The sequence below is a fragment of the Bos javanicus genome, chromosome 9, assembly GCF_032452875.1.
Source record: "Bos javanicus breed banteng chromosome 9, ARS-OSU_banteng_1.0, whole genome shotgun sequence".
Lineage (NCBI taxonomy): Eukaryota > Metazoa > Chordata > Mammalia > Artiodactyla > Bovidae > Bos > Bos javanicus.
Window position 1 is genome coordinate 1,860,698 of NC_083876.1, and position 14,338 is coordinate 1,875,035.

Consider the following 14,338-nt stretch of genomic DNA (forward strand, 5'->3'; position numbering starts at 1 on the left):
CTACCCATTTATTATTAATATAATAGATGATTTTAGTTATCATTTCATTTTACTAATACTGAGGCAGGGGATAGATGAGCCCAGGGCTGAACAGCTAGAATCTGTCACCTGTGGGCAGATACTCCAAGATATTGGTGGGAGCAAGGGAGGAGCTAAGTCTTACTTAGATAGAGGGTGAAGAGGCCACATATTTTTCATTCTTGAGGTCAAGGAGACTTCCCAAACTACACATGTGCAGAAAGGTTTCTCAGAGGTCAGAGAAGGGAAGGGGAGGCAGGCCATAATATGTACTTCTTCCCTGAAATCTCTGCACTGTGATCCATCTTTTTCTAAAACATTTGTCAGCAAACAGGGAATAGGAACTCAGAGCCAGAGGAAGCAGGATGATTGGCCAGAGGTAAGTTCAGAAGATCTTCCCCATGTAAGTGATTTGCACTACCCCAAAGGCATGACTCTTTGAGCCTGCCTGAGTGTGTCTATCCACATGTACCTTTTTCCTTCTAATAAACATTTTACTTGTTTTACTACTTTCCATCTCTTTGTTGAAATTCCTTTCTCCAAAGCAGACAATCTGGGGCCTTGGCACTGGTCACGGGCCCTCATGGTCTAGTGGTTAAGTTTCAGCGATCTCACCCCTGAAGCCTGACTTCAATCTCTAGATGGGGAATTGAGATCCAGTTTCTAACCTCCATAGACAAAGACCATCTGAGATCAATACCTTACATACACTGATGGGTTTGGTTCCTCTATTTATACTCTCTATTCAAAGTATGCAATATAATGCAGTGATAACTACCCACTTTACACACAGAGTATCTCTAATATTCACAAGCTTATAGCAGATTGTTTACATCTGAGACTTATTTGTGAAAAATGTTGCTTTAACAATTTTAGAAACAAAAATCAAAATCAGGTGACATTTACTCACCCATAGGCAGTTATAGGGCAAATATGCATACTCATCCAGCAATCACCATAGCAACAACCCCTTAATTGTTTTAAATAGCAAAAGATGCCTTTGTGGAAACCAGTTCCTGTATCCACAGTTAACTCTATGTCAACAAAACATTAATGGATTTTTAGTTTTTTAACAGGAGGTTCTTTAAATAAAAGAAAATCACCTTTGAAATTATTCATTCAAACTTTCAGAAAAAATAAAACATATCAAAGCAAAAGTATTCTCCAGCTTCCAAGGAATGATTGGCAAACAAGAATCTCTTTTCATATTACTGGTTTCTGTGCTTGTATTGTCTGTAGAGATAAGACCTTAAGGCAATACTTGTGTCACTTGTTTTCATTGCTTTCCTATGATTACTTTAAACAGATTTATTATGAAAATAAATTCATATTTTAGTGTATTTTCTGTGATAAGTTTTTGAAATGACATCCAAAGGGAATCATATGCTGCATTTATTTTATTCCTGAAATATTTTGTAGGTTCAATTCAATCAACATATTTTGAAAGATGCTTAGTGTTTTTATGCTTTAAACCCCTTGAAAAATTCAACTTTCCAATAGTTATATTCTCTGGACACTCATTTTCATATCAACTAAATAAAATAACCTGTTTATGAATTTAAATTGTAATGCCATTTGCTTCTGCTATACCTCAGAAATAGCTCTAAATGCTAAAATATAGAGAAAATGCTGATAGTGTATATGCATTTTTTTTTTCCGATTTAAAAAAAGAGTTTGTTTCTCTTAGGATGGAGAAATGAAGCAGTAAAATCTAGAAGAACAGGCATTGGTATGTCTAGCTTACTTTAAAATAGCAGAATGACAACAGCAAATTAACTCATTTAAAATGATATTAAATCATTGATTTGGGAAGGAAACATCTGAATAATTACACACAATTTTTATTTAACACCTATATATTGTCATTTTTTAGTCAGAAAACCAGAAGAGATAAAACCCTATCCAGGAGTCCCCCTCCTGTCAATGTATATTGCCTGGCATCATGGGAGCCCCTTAGAAGTCACAGCTCCCTGAATACATGGATCAGAAGCTATTTTGTAACAATATCCAAGTGGCTTATATTCATTTTAAAGACTGAGAAGCTCTGGGCTAGACCTAAATAATTTTATGCAATTTTCACCAGTTACTGATTAACTTTAGCATAACCAGCAAATTTTTTTGATACACTAATTGGTTAGTTTGGGGTATAGTTAATTATACATGCATTTTTTTCTCACTCTGAAAATGGTGGTGAATTTTTGAAAATTTCACACTAAATATAGTCACATCATATTTAAAGTACATTTTGTATAGGAAATTATTGATAATTAGGTAATTCCAACCATGAACATCAAAGACCTTGGATAGTTAAAATAAAGTCAAAGACTTTCAAACACTTACAGGACATGTTCTTTAAAGTCCATTAGAATAATTCACAAGATTTTAAAAAATTCAAGGTGAATGATACTTTTTGAAAAATTGAAGTCACCATTTTAATTTACATAGAGGCACCATTTAAAATAAATGTGATTAAAACATTTTATTTGCTTAGCTGCTTTGTGAGTATTTATATTATGGCACCAAGTAAGGCCACAAAAATCATTTAATGATATAGATTCCAGACAATCTTTTCTAATACAATTAGCTTCTTGGCTAGAATGTTGAGCACTTGTGAGTTTTATCACATTAAGTACTAGCTAACCAAATTATTCTAGACTATCTGGTTTCTCCAAATAGACTTGAGAGACTTATTAACTCTCTTTAAATAAATTCCTGCTTCTATCCATCCTGGAGCATGCTACATTAAAAATGACCATGATGTATCCCAGATAAAATAAGGCTGACAGTTTAGTGTACTTTCTCTTATGACTCTTAGTTGCATCCTTTTATTTGAAATCAATTGTATCTTCTCTGTTCACAGCATATCCCTATGGATAGAACCTCACATAAACTCCTTGTATCTCTTGTAAACTGCTAACAGGATGGGATGTCCCTGTCTGTGTAATCAATATGTCACATGATCAGTATTTTAAAATAGTATATATTGAATATGTCTTGAAAATTGCTGAAACTCAAGTTTTTGGCGATTTATTTCCAGATCAACAGACAGGAGGAGGTAAGTGTAACTGTATCTATATGTAAGGAAGATGTCCACGTTTTGCAGATAACTACATTCCTCTAATAAAATGCATGCTTACAGTCCAGTTCAGTTCATTTCAGTCGCTCAGTCATGTCCAACTCTTTGCGACCCCCTGAATTGCAGCATGCCAGGCCTCACTGTCCATCACCAACTCCCGGAGTTCACTCAAACTCACGTCCATCAAGTCAGTGATGCCATCCAGCCATCTTATCCTCTGTCGTCCCCTTCTCCTCCTGCCCCCAATCCCTCCCGGGTATATACAAAAGCACAGAATAAATATTGAACTACAAGGACATGTTATAACACATAAAATCAGTAGAGTTTATTGCATGGGAACTTTATGTTAGTTGCTCAGTAGTATTTGACTCTGCGACACCATGTACTGTAGCCCACCAGGCTTCTCTGTGGATGAAATTCTCCCGGCAAGAATACTGGAGTGGGTAGTCATTTCCTTCTCCAGGAGATCTTCCTGACCCAAGAATTGACCCACGGTCTTTTGCATTGCAGATGGTAAAGAATGGTAAGATGTTAAAGAATCTGCCTTAATATCAATTTGCATATAAATATACATACTAAATATAAATTTATAATACAAAATGTCTTAAGGATTCTATATAAATTTTCTTTTTTTTTCTTTCTTCTCTTTCTTTTTATTTATGTAAATACCCAGATATTTAATTGGGCACTTATTGTGATCCATGTGTTTTCCTTATTGCTGAGGATGTATCAATAATCAAAAAGTTCCTGCTCTCATGTCATTTGCTACCACTGAGAAATCAAGCAAAACATTATATATGATGGCAGAGTAGAAGGATGTGCACTCATCTCCTGTGAGAACTTCAAAATTGCAATTCACTGCTGAACAACCGTCTACAGGAGAATATTAGATCCCAGCCCCGCCCCCGCCAAAAAAAAAAAAAAAATACCCTACATCCACAGGCAAAGGATAAGCCCCAGCAAGATGGTAGACGGGGTGAAATTTCACTTAGAATCAAGCCCCATACCCACCAGAGATATTCGGAGGGCTCAAATAAATCTTGTGTGCATCAAGACCCAGAAACCCCACAGAGACTGACCCAGAACTGTGTTTGAGTGTCTCCTGCAGAGGTACAGGTCAGCAGTGGCCTGCCACAGTGGCAGGGCCTTTGGGTGCAGCAGACTTGATTATGGCATAGGCCGTTTCAGGGGAGGTTGCCATTAACCCTGCCAGAACTTACACAGGACTGGGGAAACAGACTCTTGGAGGGCACAAACAAAACCCTGTGTGCGCAAGGATCCAAGAGAAAGGAGCAGTAACCCCAAAAGAGACTGAACCAGACCTGCCTTTGGGTATCCAGGAGTCTCTGGTAGAGGCATGGGTAGTCTGTGGCCTGCTGCAGGATCTGGAGCACTCATTGCATCAATGCAGGCATGGGACCTTTTGAAGGAGGTCTCTATTATCTTCATTACCTCCACCATAGTTTGGACTCAGGTAAAAAGACAGGGAGGGAACACAGCCCCGCCCACAAAGAGAAAATTGAGTTAAATATTTACTTAACATGGCCACACCCATCAGAACAAGACCTGGTTTCCCCCTCAGTCAGTCTCTCCCATCAGGAAGCTTCCATTCGCTTCTGATCCTTATCCATCAGAGAGCTAACAAAATGAAAACCACAATCACAGAAAACTAATCAAACTGATCAAATGGATCACAGCCTTGTCTAACTCAATGAAACTATGAGCTGTGCCGTGTAGGGCCATCCAAGATGGACAGGTCATGGTGGAGAGTTCTGACAAAATGTGATCCACTGGAGAAGAGAATGGCAAACGACTTCAGTATTCTTGCCTTGAGAACCCCATGAACAGTAGGAAAAGGCAAAAAGATAGGACACTGAAAGATGAATTCCCCAGGTTGGCAGGTGCCCAATATGCTACTGGAGATCAGTGGAGAAATAACTCCAGAAAGAATGAAGAGATGCAGCCAAAGCAAAAACAACACTCAGTTATGGATGTGACAGGTGATGGAAGTAAAGTCTGATTCTGTAAAGAACAATATTGCATAGGAACCTGTAATGTTACATCCATGAATCAAAGCAAATTGGTAGTGTTCAAATAGGAGATGACAAGAGTGAACATCGACATTTTAGGAATCAGTGAACTAAAATGAATGGGAATGGGTGATTTTAACTCAAATGACCATTATGTCTCCTACTGTGGGTAATAATCCCTTAGAAGAAATGGGCTACCCATCATAGTCAACAAAAGAGCCCAAAATACTGTACTTGGATGCAATATCAAAAACGACAGAATGATAGGCAAACCATTCCCTATTACAGTAATCCAAGTATATGCCCTGACCAGTAATGCTGAAGAAGCTGAAGTTGAAAGGTTCTATGCAGACCAACAAGACCTTCTAAAACTAACAACCAAAAAACATTTTCCTTTTCATCATAGGGGACTGGAATGCAAAAATAGGAAGTCAAGATATGCCTGAAGTATCTGGTAAATATGGCCTTGGAATACAAAATGAAGTAGGGCAAAGGCTAATAGAGTTTTGCCAAGAGAACACACTGGTCATAGCAAACACCAACTTCCAATAACACAAGAGATGACTCTATACATGGAGATCACCAGATGGTCAACACCAAAACCAGACTGATTATATTCTTTGCAGGCAAAGTAGGAGAAATGCTATTATACAGTCACAGTCAGACTGTACAGCATTAGGCTCATAGTCATGAGCCACAGTCAGATCATGAACTCCTTATGGCCAAACTCAAACTGAAATTTAAGAAAGTAGGGAAAACCACCAGACCATTCAGGTACGACCAAAATCAACTCCCTTATGATTATATAGTGGAAGTGACAAATGGATTCAAGACATTAGATCTGATAGACAGAGTGTCTGAAGAACTATAGAAAGAAGTTCATCACATTGTACAGGAGGCAGGGATCAAGACCATTGCCAAGAAAATCAAATGCAAAAAGACAAAATGCTTATCTGAGGAGGCCTTACAAATAGCTGGGAAAAGAAGAGAAGTGAAAGGCAAAGGAGAAAAGGAAAGACATACCCATTTGAATGCAGAGTTCCAAAGAATGGCACAGAGAGATATGAAAGCCTTCCTCAGTGATCAATGCAAAGAAAAAGAGGAAAAAAATAGAATGGAAAAGATTAGAGACCTCTTAGAGAAAATTAGTTATACCAAGTGAACATTTCATGCAAATATGGGCACAATAAAGGGCAGAAATGGTATGGACCTAACAAGAGAAGAAGACATTAAGAAGAGGTGATAAGAATACACAGATGAACTATACAGAAAAGATCTTCATGACAGTGATAACCACAATGGTATGATCACTGACCTAGAACCAGACATCCTGGAATGTGAAGTCAAGTGGGCCTTAGGAAGCATCACTATGAACAAAGCTAGTGGAGGGGATGTAATTCCAGTTGAACTCTTTCAAATTCCAAAAGATGATGCTAAATTTGGAAAACTCAGCAATTGTGACAGGACTGTAAAAATGAATATTCATTCTAATCCCAACGAAAGGAAATGCCAAAGAATGTTCGAACTACTGCACAATTGCACTCATCTTACATTCTTTCAAGGAGAAGGCAATGGCACCCCACTCCAGTACTCTTGCCTGGAAAATCCCATGGATGGAGGAGCCTGGTGGGCTGCAGTCCATGGGGTCGGACACGACTGAGCAACTTCACTTTCACTTTCATGCATTGGAGAAGGAAATGGCAACCCACTAAAATATTCTTGCCTGGAGAATCCCAGGGACGGGGGCGCCTGGTGGGTTGCCATCTATGGGGTCGCACAGAGTCCGATACGACTTAAGTGACTTAGCAGTACATGCTTTCAAATCAATGCCCACAATTCTTTAAGACAGGCTTCAGCATAATGTGCATCATGAACTTCCAGATGTTCAATCTGGATTTAGAAAAGGCAGAGGAACCAGAGATCAAATTGCCAACATCTGCTGGTTCATTGAAAAAGCAAGAGAGTTCCAGAGAAACATCTATTTCTGCTTTATTGGCTATGCCAAGGCCTTTGACTTTGTGTATCACAACAAATGATCAAAAATTCTTCAAGAAATGGGAATATCAGACCACTTGACCTGCCTCCTGAGAAATGTGTATGCAGGTCAAGAAGCAACAGTTAAAACTGGACATGGAACAACAGACTCATTCCAAATAGGGAAAGAAATACATCAAGGCTGTAAATTGTCACTCTGCTTATTCAACTTATATGCAGAATACATCATGCAAAATGCCAGGCTGGATGTAGCACAAGCTGGAATCAAGATTGCTGGGAGAAATATCAATAACCACAGATATGTAGAAGATACCACCACTATGGAAGAAAGTGAAGAAGAACTAAACAGCCTCTTGATGAAAGTGAAATAGGAAAGTGAAAAAGTTGGCTTAAAACTCAACATTCAGAAAACTAAGATCATGGCATCTGGTCCTATCACTTCACGGCAAATAGATGGGCAAATAATGGAAACAGTGGCAGACTTTATTTGGGGGAGGGGCTCCAAAATCACAGCAGATGGTGAATGCAGCCATGAAATTAAAAGACACTTACCCCTTGGAAGAAAATTTATAACCAGCCTAGACAGCATATCAAAAAGCAGAGACATTACCTTGCCAACAAAAGTCCATCTAGTCAAAGCTATTGTTTTTCCAGTAGTCATGTACGGATGTGAGAGTTGTAATATAAAGAAAGCTCAGCACTGAGGAATTGATGCTTTTGAACTGTGGTTTTGGAGAAGGCAATTGAGAGTCCCTTGGACTTCAGGGAGATCCAACTGGTCCATCCTAAAAGAATTTAGTCCTGAATATTCATTGGATGGATTGATGGTAAGCTGAAACTCCAATACATTGGCCATCTGATGCATATAAATGACTAACTTAAAAGACCCTGATGCTGGGAAACATTGAAGGTGGGAGGAGAAGGGGATGGCAGAGGATGAGATGGTTGTATGGCATCACCAACTCAATGGACATGAGTTTGAGTAAGCTCTGGGGTTTGGTGTTGGATAGAAAAGCCTGGTGTGCTGCAGTCCATGGGGGCACAAAGAATAGGACATGACTGACTGAACTGAACTGATGGATATAGATATTGTTCTATATGTGAATGTGTGTGCAGTGTGCAAATGTGTGTGCAGTCAATTGCATAAGAAAATTTGTATGTGTTTGTTTATGAGTTTGTGTGTAGTCTATTACATAAAAATACTATGAAAAAATTAATCAGGATTCTGATGGCAAGTGTTATTTTAAGTTGAGATTGACTGGTTTGGAAAAGTTACTCTAAGACTGAAAAGAAAATAGAAATGAATGCAGTCAAGGAATGAACCCCATAGTTATCTGGGTGAAATACTCATGGACACAAGAAAGAACACATGCAAAGGAATATTTAAAGCTGACCCTTGTGGCTGGAGATTGTGGGAAGAAATACAGACAATAGGAGAATTGAAGGAGAAAGAAATAGGCATTGTAAGTTAGGCCATAATGCACATTTTAGATTTCATTTTGAATGCAGTCTTTTAAAAATTTATAATTCTGACTGTCGTGAGAGATGATGATATCAGAAAATAACAGCTGGGGCAGTCTGACTAGTTAGGTTGTGACTGTAGGAGCTGGAGCCACAAATTGTACATGAGAGCAGATTAGTTAAGGAATGTACTCAGATTGGGATATATTTAGAAAGTAAAGCTGATAGAGTTACACAATAGGCTGGCGTGGGCTTGAGAAAAATAAAGCAGTCAAGAACAGCTTTCATTATTAGTAAATGAATGAATCAAATTTCCTGCATCCAGTGTATCATAGAAAAATCAAGAGAATTAAAAAAAAAAAATCTACTTCTGCTTCATAGACTATGATAAAGCCTTTGACTGTGTGGATCACAACAAACAGTGGAAAATTCTTAAAGACACGGGAATACCAGACCACCTTACCTGCCTTATGCAAAACCTGTATGCAGGTCAAAAAGCAACAGTTAGAACTGGACATATGACAAGCAACTGCTTCAAAAGTTGGAAAGGATTATGTCAAGGCTGTATATTGTCACTCTGCTTATTTAACTTATATGCAGAGTACATCATGCAAAATGCTAGAGTGGATGAAGCACAAGATGAAATCAAGATTTCCAGGAAAAATATCAATAACTTCACATATGCAGATAACACCACCCTTATGGTAGAAAGCGAAAAGGAACTAAAGAGCTTCTTCATGAAGGTGAAAGAAGACAGTGAAAGAGAATCAACAGTATTTCCAAGCAGAAATGAATAGAGATATAGCTATCTGAATCTGATGTTAAATCAATACGAAATACAGCTAAAGTCACAAAACTTGTTGAAATCACCTACAGAATGTATGGGCTTCCCTGGTGGCTCAGACTATAAAGAATATGCCTACAATTGAGACACTTGGGTTTGATCCCTGTGTTGGGAAGATCCCCTGGAGAGGGAAATGACAACTCCCCCAGTATTCTTACCTGGAGAAGTCCATGGACAGAGGAGCCTGGAGGGCTACAGTTCATGCAATCACAAAGAGTCAGACACAATATAGGGACTAACACTTTCAGTTTCTTTCAGGAATGTATGCAACTGAAGAAAGGGAGAGGTCCAAGATTATAAATACTCATGTAGTCAAGTCATGGATTTAGTACTATATAAACTAAATATTGTTTGCATACAACATGAAAACATGTCATTGAATATTCTTTAAAAGTTACTGTTCCACAAATTTTCCAGAAATTACACTGTCAGGTTTAGTTGAAACTGGTAGATAGATCACATGATAAAATCTACATCTACTATTCTAGAAAAAGGAATATTTGATAAACATATCAAATCTATAAATATGGTATATACATAGTATACATAGTATATACCTACATATATATCTCCAAACACAGAAAGATGTAGATATATACACTATAAAACTATACATACATAGAGTCATTTTACATGTGTATGCATATATGATCATTTTGTTAAAAAAATAAGTGTTCTAAAGATTTGACATAATTTCGTCAAGCTGAAATTGACAAATACCTTGCAAAATTTATATGGAAAAACAAACAGCTTAGAGTAATCAAAACAATTTTTGAAAAAAGAACCAAGTTGGAAAATTTATATTATCTGATTTTGAGATTTATTAAGAAGATATATTTAATCAAAATAATGCAGTATGAGCTTAAGAAAATACATATAGAGAAATGAAACAGAATAGAATATCAACTTTCAACAAGTGATCTAAAGTAAGTCAATTGAGAAGACCCGTGAGAGTCCCTTGGACTACAAGGCAATCAAACCAGTCAATCCTAAAGGAAATCAGTCCTGAATATTCATTGGAAGGACTGATGCTGAAGCTGAAACTTCAATACTTTGACCACCTGAGGCAAAGAGCTGACTCATTGGAAAAGACTGGGAAAGACTGAAGGCAGGAGAAGTGGATCACAGAGGATGAGATGATTGGATGTTATCACCGACTGGATGGACATGAGTTTAAGCAAGTTCCAGGAGTTGGTGATGGACAGGGAAGCCTGGTGTGCTGCAGTCCATGGGGTTGCAAAGAGTTGGACACAACTGAGTGACTGAATTGGACTGGAGTCAGTAGAGAAAAGATTCTATCTATATCACTAAGTGGTGGAGCACTGGATATTTTTATGCAAATAAGTATACATTGCATAACATACAAAAATAAAGTAGAAATATGAATGAGTAAAAATCAAAATTATAAAACTTCTAATGGAACCAATGGTAAATAAATTGTTTATTTGTTATTCACAAATATTTGCATGTAGGATATAAAAGCGTGAACCATAAGAGGAAAAAAAACAATAAATTAGTCTTCATCAATAAAGATAAAACTTCTGCTCCTCAAAAGACAATGCTAAAAAAAATAATAAATGCATAAGACACAGTCTTGGAGAAAACATTAGCAAAACATGCATAAGATAAAGATTTTAATTCTAAAATATATAAAGAACCTGTATAAAAATATAAACAAGCAAAAGAAGAGATACAGATAGTAAATAAGTATATGGCAAATATGCTCAAAGTAATTTGTCATTGTAAAAATGAGAATTAAAATCCCATTGAGATACTACCACATAGTACTAAAATAGCATAAATTAAAGACTAGAACAACACACACCAAGTGCTGCAAAGGATGAGAAGAAGCTGGAGTTCTCACATAACGCTGATGGGCATGCAATGCTGCTTTCATATGGCAATGGCACAGCTGAGCAGTTGAGAGAAATGACAAAGCCTAAAACATTTGCTTTCTGGCCTTTTACAGGACAGTCAGTTTCTGCACCACTCTTATAGTCACCATAAGAATACCTATGACACTAAAGATATACTCAATTTCATCTAAGAGGAGGAACAATATTTTTTTTCCCCAGAAATGTACTACTTCTTTGTATTCTGTTCATTATATAAATAAAATTAATTAAAACCAATAAAACACATTTTAAATATATATATATATATATATATATATATATATATATATACATACATACATACACACACACGTATATCACCCCACTCCAGGACTCTTGCCTGGAAAATCCCATGGATGGAGGAACCTGGTGGGCCACAGTCTATGGGGTCACTAAGAGTCGGACACGATGGAGCGACTTCCCTTTCACTTTTCAGTTTTATTCATTGGAGAAGGAAATGGCAACCCACTCCAGTGTTCTTGCCTGGAGAATCCCAGGGGACAGGGGAGCCTGGTGGGCTGCCCTATATGGGGTCGCACAGAGTCAGACATGACTGAAGTGACCTAGCAGCAGCAGTATATATATATATATATATATATATATATATATATATATATATATACACACACACACATACTTCTGATTTTTGTTGTTATTTTTTTTTGTTTCATTTAAGCTGGCCTTTAATAGTACTGGACTAAGGTGGAGAGTTTTCTTCACTTCCTGGATTGAAAGATTTGGGAGATGGCAATAATGCACTTTCATAGAAACACCCCCAAAGCTAACATTGTGCATTGTTTGAAGAAATTACTTTCTGAGTATTTTGTACTTCATTTTAAGATTGTTGTTGGAGTAAATTTTTTCTAATGTTTTAAACATGAACTTTTGGTTGACACAATTATTTTTTTAAACATGAACTCTTTATTCACACAACTGTATGTATATATATATATATATGTATATATATATATTTAATATCTTTATACTTTCACTCTAGCTTGAAGCTGGGGGGTGAATTTGCCCCAAAAGAGGAAATAGGGCAATATCTGTAGATACTCTGGGAAGGTGCATTTCTGGTTGGAGAGGGGGGTCACACTATTAGCTTAGGAGACATGGAAACAGCGAAACATATTACACAGTGAACTGGATATTCCCCATAGCAAAGATTCATTCCACCAAAATGTCAATCATGGTGAGACTGAGAAATTCTCTCATAAGGTTACAGTAGGAAGCAAAGTAATTACCATTGGAGGTAACAAAATGACCCCAAAATCACTATCTCCATTTCAGCTTTCATTGCATCTATGCCAATTTCAATATCTCCCTAAAGTACAATGATAGGAAAATGTTTACAACAGATTTCTTGTAATAGGCAGTGTAATAGAATGTAGCTTTAGGAAATTTTCAGCAAGTTTCAGGAAATAAAATAATTTTCCTGCTAGCAAAACTGGTTATTAGGTTATTGCTTTTGTCATGTGTAGCACATAATGTTAAGGCTTTCATTTTTTCCAAGTTCTCTTCTTATCATAGTTTTGATGCTGTTCCATTTTATCTAAAAACCTTGTATGAACACATGACAAAGCAGTTCCAAAGGTACTTGCATGACATGAAATATGTCTTTGGCTAAGGATGATTATACAGATGTCCTGCAATTTGCATTCTTAACTAGTAACTACATGCATTGTAGTTACAAATATTACAAATATTAGAATTGTGACATAGCCTAATGTCTACAATTCTATCTGTATTATTCTTTTTTACAAACATTTAATAATGATTTTGTTTTCTACAGTAATTTTTAGTTGTCTGTCTTAATATTTGTACTGTCAACCTATCTTCCTAGTGAGTTAATTATATGATTGCTCTTAGTTATCATTAATTATTGCAACATTTCTTATAATATTCATTATCCATATGATAAAAATTTAACATAAAAGGCATTTCATGCCAAGTTTAATTTTCTTTATGATGACAATTAATAAATGTCTATCAATATACCTATCATATAGGCAAATATATATTTATCTTTTATGTTTTCCTATATGGTCTCATGGTTGAACATATTTACAATTTTTAATATTTTATGATAATGATATTTATAGATTCTTAATTAATGATTTTATAAGTATTGTAAAAAACAAGTGCAGTATCATAAAAGCAATATTGATTATTATAAATTTAGGAAATGTAGATAAGAACAATTTAGATAAGTCCATCACTTAGAAAAACAAACAGATAAAAATTTACATTCATTGTATAGAAAGTTCAGCATAAGGAATGTCTGAGAAGGTGTTTACTAAAAATATTTTAGAAAGCTTCCACATTTTATCTGAAAAAGTGATATGAGAATAATTTTACTAATGAAATAGTACTGGAGTGGATTTCCATTTCCTTCTCCAGTGGATCTTCCCGACCCTGGGATCGAACCCGGGTCTCCTGCATTGTAGACAGATGATTTACCATCTGAGCCACCCGGGAAGTCCTAATGAAATAGTGCAAGCTATAAATACAATAGAATAGTCAAAGAACGATAAAGAGTCGAAGTAAAAAATAAAATCGCTGAAATAATAATTCATTGGAGTAAAACAGTGGAACATGGGTCTCAAGAAAGTATTCTCTTTTATTTGTTTTTCAAAATGTTTCCATGGTGCCAGGGCTTAAATTCTTTTGACCCTTCCTGACTATTCTATACATTACTTACAAATGTACCTTAAATGCTAAGTATCATTAAACCAAAACACTTACGCTTCATAAATCATACTGTATCATCTTTACATCATTGTTGATTTTCAATTTAAATTTTCTAAATCTAAACCACTGACCTGAAGAGTTAAATTTACTATTTTTTGACCCCTGTAAATGTCTCTTTTCTTATTCTTACTTAACATTCCTAAGAAACCATCATTACTCTTCTAGATCACAAGTTGGAACCAAGGTTGCTGGTGTCAACTAAAAATATAGTCACAACCTGAAAGTGAAGAGTTGCTTTATTTGGTGAGCATTCTTAAGAATTCCAACC